Source organism: Scyliorhinus torazame, chromosome 5 (assembly GCF_047496885.1).
Source record: "Scyliorhinus torazame isolate Kashiwa2021f chromosome 5, sScyTor2.1, whole genome shotgun sequence".
In the NCBI taxonomy this organism is placed as follows: Eukaryota; Metazoa; Chordata; class Chondrichthyes; order Carcharhiniformes; family Scyliorhinidae; genus Scyliorhinus; species Scyliorhinus torazame.
The window spans coordinates 305845849-305859055 of NC_092711.1; positions in this window are offsets into that span (position 1 = coordinate 305845849).

Here is a 13207-nt window from a genome sequence, read left to right on the forward strand (position 1 = left end):
CCATGGTGATCTCTCTCCCAGCCTCCATGATGATATTTCTCCCAGCCTCCATGGTGATTCCTCTACCAGCCTCCATGGAGATCGCCCTCCTTGCCTCCATGGCGATCTCTCTCCCAGCCTCCATGATGATCCCTCTCCCAGTCTCCATGGTGATCCCTCTCCCAGCCTCCATGGCGATCTCCCTCCCAGCCTCCATGAGGTTCTCTCTCACAGCCTCCATGTTGATACCGCTCCCAACCTCCATGGTGATCGCTCACCAGCCTCCATGGTGATCTCGCTCACAGCCTCCATGGTGATCCCTCTCCCAGCCTCCATCGTGATCTCTCCACCAGCCTCCATGGTAATCTCTCTCCCAGCCTCCATGGTAATCTCTCTCCCAGCCTCCATGGTGATCACTCATCCAGCCTGCATGGTGATCTCTATTCCAGGCTCCATGGTGATCCATCTACCGGCCTCCATGGCGATCTCTCTTGCAGCCTCCATGGTGATCCCTCTACCAGCCTCCATGGTGATCTCTATACCATCCTCCATGGTGACCTCTCTCCCAGCCTCCATGGCGATCTCTCTCCCAGCCTCCATGGCGATCCCTCTCCCAGCCTCCATGGTGATCCCTCTCCCAGCCTCCATGGAGATCTCTCTCCCAGCCTGCATGGTGATCTCTCTCCCAGCCTCCATGGTGATCCCTCTCCCAGCCTCCATGGTGATCTCTCTCCTCGCCTCCATGGTGATCTCTCTCCCAGCGTCCATGGTGATCCCTCTCCCAGCCTCCACGGTGATCCCTCTACCAGCCTCCATGGTGATCCCTCTACCAGCCACCATGGTGATCTCTCTCCCAACCTCCATGGCGATCTCTCTTCCAGCCTCCATGGTGATCTGTATTCCAGCCTCCATGGTGATCCCTCTACCAGCCTCCATGGCGATCTCTCTTCCAGCCTCCATGGTGATCCCTCTACCAGCCTCCATGGTGATCTCTCTCCCAGCCTCCATGGTGATCTCTCTCCCAGCCTCCATGGTGATCTCTCTACCAGCCTCCATGGTGATCACTCTACCAGCCTCCATGACAATCCCTCTCCCAGCCTCCATGGCGTCCCTCTCCCAGCCTCCATGGTGATCCCTCTCCCAGCCTCCATGGCGATCTCTCTCCCAGTCTCCATGGTGATCCCTCTCCCAGCCTCCATGGTGATCTCTCTCCCATCCTCCATGGTGATCCCTCTCCCAGCCTCCATGGTGATCCCTCTACCAGCCTGCTTGGCGATCCCTCTCCCAGCCTCCATGGCGATCTCTCTTCCAGCCACCATGGTGATCTCTATTCCAGCCTCTATGGTGATCCCTCTACCAGCCTCCATGCTGATCTCTCTAACAGCCTCCATGGTGATCCCTCTACCAGCCTCCATGGTGATCTCTATACCATCCTCCATGGAGATCTCTCTCCCAGCCTCTCTGGTGATCCCTCTACCAGCCTCCATGGCGATCTCTCTCCCAGACTCCACGGTGATACCTTTACCAGCATCCATGGTGATTTCTCTCCCAGCCTCAATGATGATCTTTCTCCCAGCCTCCATGGTGATTCCTCTACCAGCCTCCATGGAGATCGCTCTCCTTGCCTCCATGGCAATCTCTCTCCCAGCCTCCATGATGATCCCTCTCCCAGCCTCCATGGCGATCTCCCTCCCAGCCTCCATGAGGTTCTCTCTCCCAGCCTCCATGATGAACCCTCTCCCAGCCTCCATGGTGATCTCTCTCCCAGGCTCCATGGTGATCGCTCACCAGCCTCCATGGTGATCCCTCTCCCAGCCTCCATCGTAATCTCTACACCAGCGTCCATGGTAATCTCTCTCCCAGCCTCCATGGTAATCTCTCTCCCAGCCTCCATGGTGATTGCTCTCCAGCTTGCATGGTGATCTCTCTCCCAGCCTCCATGGAGATCTCTCTACCAGCCTCCATGGTGATCCCACAACCAGCCTCCATGGCGTCCCTCTCCCAGCCTCCATGGTGATCCCTCTCCCAGCCTCCATGGCGATCTCTCTCCCAGTCTCCATGGTGATCCCTCTCCCAGCCTCCATGGTGATCTCTCTCCCATCCTCCATGGTGATCCCTCTCCCAGCCTCCATGGTGATCCCTCTACCAGCCTGCTTGGCGATCCCTCTCCCAGCCTCCATGGCGATCTCTCTTCCAGCCACCATGGTGATCTCTATTCCAGCCTCTATGGTGATCACTCTACCAGCCTCCATGCTGATCTCTCTAACAGCCTCCATGGTGATCCCTCTACCAGCCTCCATGGTGATCTCTATACCATCCTCCATGGAGATCTCTCTCCCAGCCTCTATGGTGATCCCTCTACCAGCCTCCATGGCGATCTCTTTCCCAGCCTCCATGGTGATCTCTCTACCAGCCTCCATTGCGATCTCTCTCCCAGACTCCACGGTGATACCTTTACCAGCATCCATGGTGATTTCTCTCCCAGCCTCAATGATGATCTTTCTCCCAGCCTCCATGGTGATTCCTCTACCAGCCTCCATGGAGATCGCTCTCCTTGCCTCCATGGCAATCTCTCTCCCAGCCTCCATGATGATCCCTCTCCCAGCCTCCATGGCGATCTCCCTCCCAGCCTCCATGAGGTTCTCTCTCCCAGCCTCCATGATGAACCCTCTCCCAGCCTCCATGGTGATCTCTCTCCCAGCCTCCATGGTGATCGCTCACCAGCCTCCATGGTGATCCCTCTCCCAGCCTCCATCATGATCTCTCCACCAGCCTCCATGGTAATCTCTCTCCCAGCCTCCATGGTAATCTCTCTCCCAGCCTCCATGGTGATTGCTCTCCAGCTTACATGGTGATCTCTCTCCCAGCCTCCTTGTCAATCCCTCTCCCAGCCTCCATGGCGATCCCTCTACCAGCCTCCATGGTGATCTCTATTCCAGCCTCCATGATGATCCCTCTACCAGCCTCCATGCTGATCTCTCTTCCAGCCTCCATGGTGATCTCTCTCCCAGCCTCCATGGTGCTCCCTCTCCCAGCCTCCATGGCGATGTCTCACCCAGCCTCCATGGTGATCTCTCTCCCACCTCCATAGTGATCCCTCTCCCAGGCTCCATGGTGATCCCTCTACCAGCCTCCTTGGCGACCCCTCTCCCAGCCTCCATGGCGATCTCTCTTCCAGCCACCATGGTGATCTCTATTCCAGCCTCCATGGTGATCCCTCTTCCAGCCTCCATGGTGATCTGTATACCATCCTCCATGGTGATCCCTCTCCCAGCCTCCATCGTGATCTCTCCACCAGCCTCCATGGTAATCTCTCTCCCAGCCTCCATGGTAATCTTTCTCCCAGCCTCCATGGTGATTCCTCTACCAGCCTCCATGGTGATCGCTCTCCTAGCCTCCATGGTGATCTCTCTACCAGCCTCCATGCTGATCTCTCTTCCAGCCTCCATGGTGATCTCTCTCCCAGCCTCCATGGTGCTCCCTCTCCCAGCCTCCATGGCGATCTCTCTCCCAGCCTCCATGGTGATCTCTCTCCCAGCCTCCATGGTGATCCCTCTCCCAGCCTTCATGGTGATCCCTCTACCAGCCTCCTTGGCGATCCCTCTCCCAGCCTCCATGGCGATCTCTCTTCCAGCCACCATGGTGATCTCTATTCCAGCCTCCATGGTGATCCCTCTACCAGCCTCCATGGTGATCCCTCTACCAGCCTCAATGGTGATCCCTCGAACAGCCACCATGGTGATCTCTCTCCCAGCCTCCTTGTCAATCCCTCTCCCAGCCTCCATGGCGATCCCTCTACCAGCCTCCATGGTGATCTCTATTCCAGCCTCCATGATGATCCCTCTACCAGCCTCCATGCTGATCTCTCTTCCAGCCTCCATGGTGATCTCTCTCCCAGCCTCCATGGTGCTCCCTCTCCCAGCCTCCATGGCGATCTCTCTCCCAGCCTCCATGGTGATCTCTCTCCCACCTCCATAGTGATCCCTCTCCCAGGCTCCATGGTGATCCCTCTACCAGCCTCCTTGGTGACCCCTCTCCCAGCCTCCATGGCGATCTCTCTTCCAGCCACCATGGTGATCTCTATTCCAGCCTCCATGGTGATCCCTCTTCCAGCCTCCATGGTGATCTCTATACCATCCTCCATGGTGATCCCTCTCCCAGCCTCCATCGTGATCTCTCCACCAGCCTCCATGGTAATCTCTCTCCCAGCCTCCATGGTAATCTTTCTCCCAGCCTCCATGGTGATTCCTCTACCAGCCTCCATGGAGATCGCTCTCCTAGCCTCCATGGCGATCTCTCTACCAGCCTCCATGCTGATCTCTCTTCCAGCCTCCATGGTGATCTCTCTCCCAGCCTCCATGGTGATCTCTCTCCCAGCCTCCATGGTGATCCCTCTCCCAGCCTTCATGGTGATCCCTCTACCAGCCTCCTTGGCGATCCCTCTCCCAGCCTCCATGGCGATCTCTCTTCCAGCCACCATGGTGATCTCTATTCCAGCCTCCATGGTGATCCCTCTACCAGCCTCCATGCTGATCTCTCTTCCAGCTTACTTGGTGATCCCTCTACCAGCCTCCATGGTGATCTCTCTCCCAGCCTCCATGGTGATCTCTCTCCCAGCCTCCATGGTGCTCCCTCTCCCAGCCTCCATGGCGATCTCTCTCCCAGCCTCCATGGTGATCTCTCTCACAGCCTCCATGGTGATCCCCCTCCCAGCCTCCATGGTGAACCCTCTTCCAGCCTCCATGGTGATCCCTCTACCAGCCTCAATGGTGATCCCTCGAACAGCCACCATGGTGATCTCTCTCCCAGCCTCCTTGGCAATCCCTCTCCCAGCCTCCATGGCGATCCCTCTACCAGCCTCCATGGTGATCTCTATTCCAGCCTCCATGATGATCCCTCTACCAGCCTCCATGCTGATCTCTCTTCCAGCCTCCATGGTGATCCCTCTCCCAGCCTCCATGGTGCTCCCTCTCCCAGCCTCCATGGCGATCTCTCTCCCACCTCCATAGTGATCCCTCTCCCAGGCTCCATGGTGATCCCTCTACCAGCCTCCTTGGCGACCCCTCTCCCAGCCTCCATGGCGATCTCTCTTCCAGCCACCATGGTGATCTCTATTCCAGCCTCCATGGTGATCCCTCTTCCAGCCTCCATGGTGATCTCTATACCATCCTCCATGGTGATCCCTCTCCCAGCCTCCATCGTGATCTCTCCACCAGCCTCCATGGTAATCTCTCTCCCAGCCTCCATGGTAATCTCTCTCCCAGCCTCCATGGTGATCGATCTCCAGCTTCCATGGTGATCTCTCTCCCAGCCTCCATGGTGATCCCTCTACCAGCCTCCATGGCGATCTCTCTCCCAGCCTCCATGGTGATCTCTCAACCAGCCTCCATGGTGACCCCTCTCCCAGCCTCCATCGTGATCTCTCCACCAGCCTCCATGGTGATCCCTCTCCAAGCCTCCATGGTGATCTCTCTCCCAGCCTCCATGGTGATCACTCTCCCAGCCTCCATGACAATCCCTCTCCCAGCCTCCATGGCGTCCCTCTCCCAGCCTCCATGGTGATCCCTCTCCCAGCCTCCATGGCGATCTCTCTCCCAGTCTCCATGGTGATCCCTCTCCCAGCCTCCATGGTGACCTCTCTCCCATCCTCCATGGTGATCCCTCACCCAGCCTCCATGGTGATCCCTCTACCAGCCTCCTTGGCGATCCCTCTCCCAGCCTCCATGGCGATCTCTCTTCCAGCCACCATGGTAATATCTATTCCAGCCTCCATGGTGATCCCTCTACCATCCTCCATGCTGATCTCTCATCCAGCCTCCATGGTGATCCCTCTACCATCCTCCATGGTGATCTCTATACCATCCTCCATGGTGACCTCTCTCCCAGCCTCTATGGTGATCCCTCTACCAGCCTCCATGGCGATCTCTCTCCCAGCCTCCATGGTGATCTCTCTACCAGCCTCCATTGCGATCTCTCTGCCAGACTCCACGGTGATCCCTTTACCAGCATCCATGGCGATCTGTCTCCTAGCCTCCATGGTGATCTCTCTCCCAGCCTCATTGATGATCTTTCTCCCAGCCTCCATGGTGATTCCTCTACCAGCCTCCATGGAGATCGCTCTCCTAGCCTCCATGGCGATCTCTCCAGCAGCCTCCATGCTGATGTCTCTTCCAGCCTCCATGGTGATCTCTCTCCCAGCCTCCATGGTGCTCCCTCTCCCAGCCTCCATGGTGATCTCTCTCCCAGCCTCCATGGTGATCTCTCTCCCAGCCTCCATGGTGATCCCTCTCCCAGCCTTCATGGTGATCCCTCTACCAGCCTCCTTGGCGATCCATCTCCCAGCCTCCATGGCGATCTCTCTTCCAGCCACCATGGTGATCTCTATCCCAGCCTCCATGGTGATCCCTCTACCAGCCTCCATGCTGATCTCTCTTCCAGCCTCCATGGTGATCCCTCTACCAGCCTCCATGGTGATCTCTCTCCCAGCCTCCATGGTGATCTCTCTCCCAGCCTCCATGGTGCTCCCTCTCCCAGCCTCCATGGTGATCTCTCTCCCAGCCTCCATGGTGATCTCTCTCCCAGCCTCCATGGTGATCCCTCTCCCAGCCTCCATGGTGATCCCTCTACCAGCCTCCATGGTGATCCCTCTACCAGCCTCAATGGTGATCCCTCTAACAGCCACCATGGTGATCTCTCTCCCAGCCTCCTTGGCAATCCCTCTCCCAGCCTCCATGGCGATCCCTCTACCAGCCTCCATGGTGATCCCACTACCAGCCTCCATGGTGATCTCTATTCCAGCCTCCATGGTGATCCCTCTACCAGCCTCCATGCTGATCTCTCTTCCAGCCTCCATGGTGATCTCTCTCCCAGCCTCCATGGCGATCTCTATTCCAGCCTCCATGGTGATCCCTCTACCAGCCTCCATGGTGATCTCTATTCCAGCCTCCATGGTGATCCCTCTACCAGCCTCAATGCTGATCTCTCTTCCAGCCTCCATGGTGCTCCCTCTCCCAGCCTCCATGGCGATCTCTCTCCCAGCCTCCATGGTGATCTCTCTCCCACCTCCATGGTGATCCCTCTCCCAGCCTCCATGGTGATCCCTCTACCAGCCTCCTTGGCGACCCCTCTCCCAGCCTCCATGGCGATCTCTCTTCCAGCCACCATGGTGATCTCTATTCCAGCCTCCATAGTGATCCCTCTACCAGCCTCCATGCTGATCTCTCTTCCAGCCTCCATGGTGATCCCTCTACCAGCCTCCATGGTGATCTCTATACCATCCTCCATGGTGATCTCACTCCCAGCCTCTATGGTGATCCCTCTACCAGCCTCCATGGTGATCTCTCTCCCAGCCTCCATGGTGATCTCTCTACCAGCCTCCATGGTGATCCCTCTCCCAGCCTCCATCGTGATCTCTCCACCAGCCTCCATGGTGATCTCTCTCCCAGCCTCCATGGTGATCTCTCTCCCAGCCTCCATGACAATCCCTCTCCCAGCCTCCATGGCGTCGCTCTCCCAGCCTCCATGGTGATCCCTCTCCCAGCCTCCATGGCGATCTCTCTCCCAATCTCCATGGTGATCCCTCTCCCAGCCTCCATGGTGATCCCTCTACCAGCCTGCTTGGCGATCCCTCTCCCAGCCTCCATGGCGATCTCTCTTCCAGCCACCATGGTGATCTCTATTCCAGCCTCCATGGTGATCCCTCTACCAGCCTCCATGCTGATCTCTCTTCCAGCCTCCATGGTGATCCCTCTACCAGCCTCCATGGTGATCTCTATACCATCCTCCATGGTGGTCTCTCTCCCAGCCTCTATGGTGATCCCTCTACCAGCCTCCATGGCGATCTCTCTCCCAGCCTCCATGGTGATGTCTCTACCAGCCTCCATTGCGATCTCTCTCCCAGACTCCACGGTGATACCTTTACCAGCATCCATGGTGATCTCTCTCCCAGCCTCCATGATGATATTTCTCCCAGCCTCCATGGTGATTCCTCTACCAGCCTCCATGGAGATCGCCCTCCTTGCCTCCATGGCGATCTCTCTCCCAGCCTCCATGATGATCCCTCTCCCAGCCTCCATGGTGATCCCTCTCCCAGCCTCCATGGCGATCTCCCTCCCAGCCTCCATGAGGTTCTCTCTCACAGCCTCCATGTTGATACCGCTCCCAACCTCCATGGTGATCGCTCACCAGCCTCCATGGTGATCTCGCTCACAGCCTCCATGGTGATCCCTCTCCCAGCCTCCATCGTGATCTCTCCACCAGCCTCCATGGTAATCTCTCTCCCAGCCTCCATGGTAATCTCTCTCCCAGCCTCCATGGTGATCACTCATCCAGCCTGCATGGTGATCTCTATTCCAGGCTCCATGGTGATCCATCTACCGGCCTCCATGGCGATCTCTCTTGCAGCCTCCATGGTGATCCCTCTACCAGCCTCCATGGTGATCTCTATACCATCCTCCATGGTGACCTCTCTCCCAGCCTCCATGGCGATCTCTCTCCCTGCCTCCATGGCGATCCCTCTCCCAGCCTCCATGGTGATCCCTCTCCCAGCCTCCATGGAGATCTCTCTCCCAGCCTGCATGGTGATCTCTCTCCCAGCCTCCATGGTGATCCCTCTCCCAGCCTCCATGGTGATCTCTCTCCTCGCCTCCATGGTGATCTCTCTCCCAGCGTCCATGGTGATCCCTCTCCCAGCCTCCACGGTGATCCCTCTACCAGCCTCCATGGTGATCCCTCTACCAGCCACCATGGTGATCTCTCTCCCAACCTCCATGGCGATCTCTCTTCCAGCCTCCATGGTGATCTGTATTCCAGCCTCCATGGTGATCCCTCTACCAGCCTCCATGGCGATCTCTCTTCCAGCCTCCATGGTGATCCCTCTACCAGCCTCCATGGTGATCTCTCTCCCAGCCTCCATGGTGATCTCTCTCCCAACCTCCATGGTGATCTCTCTACCAGCCTCCATGGTGATCACTCTACCAGCCTCCATGGCGTCCCTCTCCCAGCCTCCATGGCGTCCCTCTCCCAGCCTCCATGGTGATCCCTCTCCCAGCCTCCATGGCGATCTCTCTCCCAGTCTCCATGGTGATCCCTCTCCCAGCCTCCATGGTGATCTCTCTCCCATCCTCCATGGTGATCCCTCTCCCAGCCTCCATGGTGATCCCTCTACCAGCCTGCTTGGCGATCCCTCTCCCAGCCTCCATGGCGATCTCTCTTCCAGCCACCATGGTGATCTCTATTCCAGCCTCTATGGTGATCCCTCTACCAGCCTCCATGCTGATCTCTCTAACAGCCTCCATGGTGATCCCTCTACCGGCCTCCATGGTGATCTCTATACCATCCTCCATGGAGATCTCTCTCCCAGCCTCTCTGGTGATCCCTCTACCAGCCTCCATGGCGATCTCTCTCCCAGACTGCACGGTGATACCTTTACCAGCATCCATGGTGATTTCTCTCCCAGCCTCAATGATGATCTTTCTCCCAGCCTCCATGGTGATTCCTCTACCAGCCTCCATGGAGATCACTCTCCTTGCCTCCATGGCAATCTCTCTCCCAGCCTCCATGATGATCCCTCTCCCAGCCTCCATGGCGATCTCTCTCCCAGCCTCCATGGCGATCCCTCTCCCAGCCTCCATGGTGATCCCTCTCCCAGCCTCCATGGAGATCTCTCTCCCAGCCTGCATGGTGATCTCTCTCCCAGCCTCCATGGTGATCCCTCTCCCAGCCTCCATGGTGATCTCTCTCCTCGCCTCCATGGTGATCTCTCTCCCAGCGTCCATGGTGATCCCTCTCCCAGCCTCCACGGTGATCCCTCTACCAGCCTCCATGGTGATCCCTCTACCAGCCACCATGGTGATCTCTCTCCCAACCTCCATGGCGATCTCTCTTCCAGCCTCCATGGTGATCTGTATTCCAGCCTCCATGGTGATCCCTCTACCAGCCTCCATGGCGATCTCTCTTCCAGCCTCCATGGTGATCCCTCTACCAGCCTCCATGGTGATCTCTCTCCCAGCCTCCATGGTGATCTCTCTCCCAACCTCCATGGTGATCTCTCTACCAGCCTCCATGGTGATCACTCTACCAGCCTCCATGGCGTCCCTCTCCCAGCCTCCATGGCGTCCCTCTCCCAGCCTCCATGGTGATCCCTCTCCCAGCCTCCATGGCGATCTCTCTCCCAGTCTCCATGGTGATCCCTCTCCCAGCCTCCATGGTGATCTCTCTCCCATCCTCCATGGTGATCCCTCTCCCAGCCTCCATGGTGATCCCTCTACCAGCCTGCTTGGCGATCCCTCTCCCAGCCTCAATGGCGATCTCTCTTCCAGCCACCATGGTGATCTCTATTCCAGCCTCTATGGTGATCCCTCTACCAGCCTCCATGCTGATCTCTCTAACAGCCTCCATGGTGATCCCTCTACCGGCCTCCATGGTGATCTCTATACCATCCTCCATGGAGATCTCTCTCCCAGCCTCTCTGGTGATCCCTCTACCAGCCTCCATGGCGATCTCTCTCCCAGACTCCACGGTGATACCTTTACCAGCATCCATGGTGATTTCTCTCCCAGCCTCAATGATGATCTTTCTCCCAGCCTCCATGGTGATTCCTCTACCAGCCTCCATGGAGATCACTCTCCTTGCCTCCATGGCAATCTCTCTCCCAGCCTCCATGATGATCCCTCTCCCAGCCTCCATGGCGATCTCCCTCCCAGCCTCCATGAGGTTCTCTCTCCCAGCCTCCATGATGAACCCTCTCCCAGCCTCCATGGTGATCTCTCTCCCAGCCTCCATGGTGATCGCTCACCAGCCTCCATGGTGATCCCTCTCCCAGCCTCCATCGTAATCTCTCCACCAGCGTCCATGGTAATCTCTCTCCCAGCCTCCATGGTAATCTCTCTCCCAGCCTCCATGGTGATTGCTCTCCAGCTTGCATGGTGATCTCTCTCCCAGCCTCCATGGAGATCTCTCTACCAGCCTCCATGGTGATCCCACAACCAGCCTCCATGGCGTCCCTCTCCCAGCCTCCATGGAGATCGCTCTCCTTGCCTCCATGGCAATCTCTCTCCCAGCCTCCATGGTGATCTCTCTCCCATCGTCCATGGTGATCCCTCTCCCAGCCTCCATGGTGATCCCTCTACCAGCCTGCTTGGCGATCCCTCTCCCAGCCTCCATGGCGATCTCTCTTCCAGCCACCATGGTGATCTCTATTCCAGCCTCTATGGTGATCCCTCTACCAGCCTCCATGCTGATCTCTCTAACAGCCTCCATGGTGATGCCTCTACCAGCCTCCATGGTGATCTCTATACCATCCTCCATGGAGATCTCTCTCCCAGCCTCTATGGTGATCCCTCTACCAGCCTCCATGGCGATCTCTTTCCCAGCCTCCATGGTGATCTCTCTACCAGCCTCCATTGTGATCTCTCTCCCAGACTCCACGGTGATACCTTTACCAGCATCCATGGCGATTTCTCTCCCAGCCTCAATGATGATCTTTCTCCCAGCCTCCATGGTGATTCCTCTACCAGCCTCCATGGAGATCGCTCTCCTTGCCTCCATGGCAATCTCTCTCCCAGCCTCCATGATGATCCCTCTCCCAGCCTCCATGGCGATCTCCCTCCCAGCCTCCATGAGGTTCTCTCTCCCAGCCTCCATGATGAACCCTCTCCCAGCCTCCATGGTGATCTCTCTCCCAGCCTCCATGGTGATCGCTCACCAGCCTCCATGGTGATCCCTCTCCCAGCCTCCATCATGATCTCTCCACCAGCCTCCATGGTAATCTCTCTCCCAGCCTCCATGGTAATCTCTCTCCCAGCCTCCATGGTGATTGCTCTCCAGCTTACATGGTGATCTCTCTCCCAGCCTCCAAGGAGATCTCCCTACCAGCCTCCATGGTGATCCCACAACCAGCCTCCATGGTGATCTCTATACCAGCCACCATGGTGATCCCTCACCCAGCCTCCTTGGCGATCCCTCTCTAGCCTCCATGGCGATCTCTCTTCCAGCCTCCATGGTGATCTCTATTCCAGCCTCCATGGTGATCCATCTACCAGCCTCCATGGCGATCTCTCTTCCAGCCTCCATGGTGATCCCTCTACCAGCCTCCATGGTGATCTCTATACCATCCTCCATGGTGACCTCTCTCCCAGCCTCCATGGCGATCTCTCTCCCACCCTCCATGGCGATCCCTCTCCCAGCCTCCATGGTGATCCCTCTCCCAGCCTCCATGGTGATCTCTCTCCCCGCCTCCATGGTGATCTCTCTCCCAGCCTCCATGGTGATCCCTCTCCCAGCCTCCATGGCAATCTCTCTCCTAGCCTCCATGGCACTCTCTCTCCCAGCCTCCATGGTGATCTCTCTCCCAGCCTCCATGGTGACCCCTCTACCAGCCTCCATGGTGATCCCTCTACCAGCCTCCATGGTGATCCTTCTACCAGCCTCCATGGTGATCCCTCTACCAGCCACCATGGTGATCTCTCTCCCAGCCTCCATGGCGATCTCTCTTCCAGCCTCCACGGTGATCTCCATTCCAGCCTCCATGGTGATCCCTCTACCAGCCTCCATGGTGATCCCTCTACTAGCCACCATGGTGATATCTCTCCCAGCCACCATGGTGATCTCTCTCCCAGCCTCCATGGTGATCCCTCTACCAGCCTCCAAGGTGATCTCTATACCAGCCTCCATGGTGATCACTCTACCAGCCTCCATGGCGATCTCTCTCCCAGCCTCCATGGTCTTCTCTCTAACAGCCTCCATTGCGATCTCTCTCCCAGACTCCATTACGATCCCTCTACCAGACTCCACGGTGATCCCTTTACCAGTATCCATGGCGATCTGGCTCCTAGCCTCCATGGCGACCTCTCTCCCAGCCTCCATGATGATCTTTTTCCCAGCCTCCATGGTGATTCCTCTACCCGCCTCCATGGTGATCGCTCTCATAGCCTCCATGGCGATCTCTCTCCCAGCCTCCGTGATGATCTGTCTCCCAGCCTCCATGCTGATCCCTCTCCCAGCCTCCATGGCGATTTCCCTCCCAGCCTCCATGATGATCTCTCTCCCAGCCTCCATGGTAATCTCTCTCCCAGCCTCCATGGTGATCCCTCTCCCAGCCTCCATGATGATCCCTCTCCCAGCCTCCATGGCGTCCCTCTCCCAGCCTCCATGGTGAGCCCTCTCCCAGCCTCCATGGCGATCTCTCTCCCAATCTCCATTGTGATCCGTCTCCCAGCCTCCATGGCGA